A 4,497-nucleotide genomic window follows, 5' to 3' on the forward strand; every position below is an offset into this window, starting at 1 on the left:
TCTGTGCCTACGCACGGTGTTTATCAATAGCACAGAGTAAGCCACGTATATGTTCTTATTGTGTGGGAGTCCAGGGTTCATTATTTATTTGTACCTATCCACATGTATAAGATAAGAACAAGGCTAAGGGTTTCTTTGTACCAGTAACAGTTTATGTCGTGTTATATTTTTTGATTTGGAAATTTTTTAAGTTAATTGTGGTCGAAGAAATGAAATTTCTCAAGATCAATGGCTTTAATTCGTTGTGCATTGGCATACCTATGTTCAAGGAGTTTGTTCCTGGTATCCTTGTAGATTTTACATATATACCAATAAGAGGTAGTTATCCATTTGTTTGCACATTATGACATTTGCGTCTAATGTGGCAGGATTTCATTTAGTGTAGAGTTATCCGTACGCTTGATGTTCATGTTTTGTGCGGAGTTTATATGTATGCATGTGGGTCGAAGTTATCCATACTTTCACTGTTTGGTTTTAAAGTATATATGTCCTATTACATCTAAACATAGTGGCAACTTCATTTCATGTTCATTGCAGTCAATTGCAAGAAAGAGTATCACAATACTTCTTAGTTGCTACAAAGTACGTGTTACAAATAGTGGTATCTCCTATACATGTGACATTTTATTCTTTTGTAATGGAGTTAACATATTTATTCTGATTTATCGACATTTCTTTAATTTGCTATTTGATAAAATTGGTAGAATCATGGAATATGTAGAATTTCGTCAATCCTCTCATCATGGAATATGTAGAATTTCAAAGAGCAGAGAATTAATCGATTATTATCATTATGATTGTAATACAATATATATTTGCTATAACGGTTAGTCTACAGGAGGAAATTTACTCTTTCTGTTCAATGTTGCTACATTTAGTGTTTCTATGAGCATGATAATGTACATGATGTATCACTTTGTTTACAACTCAGTTGTTGGTTTTTGGCGTCCTTTCTTTAAATGACACCTTAGACTTAAAAGTATTCATATAATTTTCATGTTTAAGTTGCAGATGCCTTTTGATGAATTTGCCAGTGTGCAAATTTGCTACATCCTAGCAGCCCGAGTGAAGAGGAAGCGTAGCTATAACTGTTAATAGCCCAGAGAGCCTAGCAGAATTGTCCCGGATGCCATGAATGTTAATGACACAGGTTTGAACTGTTTAACAAATATTGACTCAGCGAGCGGTTCTATCTAACAAATTGCATAAGAAATGGATAATGTCCTAAAAGCCCGTCCACCAGCCCGTCCACTAGTGTTTTCTAAATACATTTTGACTTTACCAACAACTTTCATGCTATCAGCCGGTATAAGATCCATGTTTGCTAGCTAAACTGCTTGCAGTGCTGCTACAGGTGTGCCCCAAATCAGCCGGGTAACCAGGATATCCACTACCGTTGGTTCACCAAGCATCCATACCAGCTAGAGCATTCAATTTGGTTTCGAATAAAACATTTACAAGCGAGTCAGCAAGTAAATAATATACGAAGATCCCTCCCTTCATAATATTTCAAATAAGTTCCCTATATAGCTAGTAAATATAGGTTTAATTTATTTTTATAAATTAGTACAGACCCCATGCACGGTCAGTACATTAAATGAAAGGATTTTAAATTTATGTCCCTTTTCGGAAATTAAGCATTGTCAGGCTAGAATACAATAATAATAATAATAATTATAATAAATTATTTTAAAATGTTTCTAATAGACAGCATAATGAAAGACATTGTTTTGATTTACTAGCTCATGTTGTACATTGTACGTTTCTGCGGTCTTTATCTTTAAATATTGATTTGCATTAATTAACCCCATGTAAAATTTTCTCAATCATTTATTTATATAAATGTTCTATTAATTTTCAGTCTTGTTTGACATCTGTAGTTGAAAGATAATCGTTTTCTTTTGTTGTTTAGGAAGGGCATTTTTGCACATGGTGGCAGTATTTCATTCTTGACATCTCTTTCCTGTCTGACGATAGCAATGTTATAAACTCATTCTTGTTATCAAATTTATGGTTAGATCCTAGGATTGCGTTCTTTGAATTTGCTATGCTTAGCTCTACCTAATTTCAGTGTGGTAAATTAATGTCTTACGGATTCCCTATGCTCATGAAATTTTCTATCCTTAATTCAATTGGCTGGTCAGTATGAAAGTGGGCGGAGTTGTCAAAGATTAGGTGTAAGTGAGTTTGTAAGTGAGTCAGTTTTGGACCATAATTTGTTAAATTCAGTTTGTTTAATCTTAGGAAGATTCTTTGTTATATTCAGTTGTTCTAAATTGCATTTGTGAAATTCATATTTTTGGACCTACAATAAATTCTAAACTTTAAAAAAAACGACTTATCAATTTGACAATTTATTACATGGTGGAGAATCTAAATCTTTTTCATGGATTATAACAGTTCTGAATGTTTTGGATTATAAAGCATAGAAAGTACTGTAGACCTAACTTTTATTAAATCCACATGTATAAACTAATAAAAGTAATATGTAATACAATAAATTAAAATATTGATTATGCAATTATAAAATAAAAAACGAACTAAAAACGGTCATTTTGTTTTAAAATATATACACACAAATGCACTGCTGATTTCATATTTCTTGTTTTATCAAAGGATTTAGTTAACGCCCTAAGGAAAAAGGTCTAATTTTTACTTAAATCGGTAAAACATTCTTTTGCATCATGATAATGCTCCATCCCACACTTCAGCAGATACGGTACTTAAAATCAACCTGCAGCCAGGGGCCGAAATTCGGCCCCACGCACCGTACTTAACAGACCTCGCACCTTGCGAACTTGCGCTCTTCCCAGGACTGAAAAGCGATTTACGAGGGAGAAAATTTCATGACATCACAGAGCTGAAGTCAGTAGTAAATCAGAACTGGGATCAACAGGAGTGGTATCATTCCATATTTCACTCCTGGGTACATCGGCATGAAAAGTGTATTGTCGCAGGTGGAGAGTACTTTGAAAAGTCATGACGTGATGACGTTACACGACGTCAAAATACTAAACCGGCAACAGCGCTGGGTTACCATACCTTGTGTTATTCATTTTACGATAAAATTGTGGTTTTGCAAAGTACACAGCTGAAAATTTCAGAATAACTTCAACTTTTGTATATTCAATTCGACAATAAATTTTATTAGCCCAGCTTACAAAGTATTTATTTTATAGCGCCAGTCCAAGACCTTTTTGATATCCCCTCGTACACAGCTAAATTATCTTGATAAAGCATGCTTCATGAAGCATGCTACTTTTTTTGCATGTTTACATTAAATATAGCCTACCTTTTTTATAAAGTAAAAATCACATTGTTGGAGAGCAAGAAATTTTATGATATTTACCTGTCTCGTCAGTATTCCTGAAACGCCACTTGGCAAAATTTTGAATTGAATTGAGTGATATATGGCAGTTTTATAGCACTTAATATACAGCTAAATTTTAAAATCAAAACCAAGTCTGTAAATGTCATGGAGCACTGAGCTACAATTCAGCAATGAATCATTATTTTTTTAAAGATATGGTCTCAAAACTGCAATACTGTGTACAATTAAATTGAGTAACATACGTTAGCACGTCATGGAAATTTGTTTGCACACACCGTTCGATTATGACTATAACTTTCAAAAATAATGATTTGTTGGTTATATTTACATTTTTACGTTCTTCCTTAACAAAGAATTTGATTCTGTTTAAAAAACATGTGTTATCCTTCGTGTAAGCTACAGTTTATGGATCAGCCAAGGTAACTGCTTCTGATAAATCTGAACGTGATTTTTCTTTAATTTTTGCTTGTGACGTTGCTCTTCCTCGGCCATCAACGGTTATGACGCGAAACTAAAACGCATGCTTTAACATTATGCACCCTGTCTATGTTATGGTATTTGATTGCAATACATTTCCATTCACTTTATATGCAGATTAAAAATATCAAACATATGTAATGTAAATATAAATAGATGTAAGCACACAGGAAAATGATTAAATAATAGATTATACTGCTTCTAGTCCTACTGGAAATGGCTTACACGTAGAAGGACAAAAGTGCAAATCCGCGGTACCTCAGTACCCCTCTTATCATGTAGAAGTTGTGCATATGAATTTGCCACTGTGACATTTATTTTAAGATCTCACTAATATCTGAAAAGACACAAGACGCATTATAAAAGGAAAATATGTTTCTTGATGTAGATAATTTAATTTTTTATGCAGAAAAGAAAAATCTAAAGATCTTAAAGATACGAGGGTCATTCAAAAAGTTCGTAGACTTTTGTCCTATTTTTTTTTATTTAACGTTATATTACATGTATATCCAAATTTGGTACAAATATTTTAACAACAGATTCAAATGATTTGAGTAAAAAAAATTGGAATGTATCTTCATATTAATTAAAATTACCAAGGATTTAGAACAGCAAAAATGGGGTCATGGAGCACCGTCAAAATTGAGTAATTGTCTAATTTTCACTTTATAGTATTTACAGCTGTACCT

This window comes from Saccostrea cucullata, unplaced genomic scaffold (assembly GCF_032062105.1).
Source record: "Saccostrea cucullata isolate Sc308-1 unplaced genomic scaffold, CSIRO_AGI_Scuc_v1 ctg8841, whole genome shotgun sequence".
NCBI classification, from domain to species: domain Eukaryota; kingdom Metazoa; phylum Mollusca; class Bivalvia; order Ostreida; family Ostreidae; genus Saccostrea; species Saccostrea cuccullata.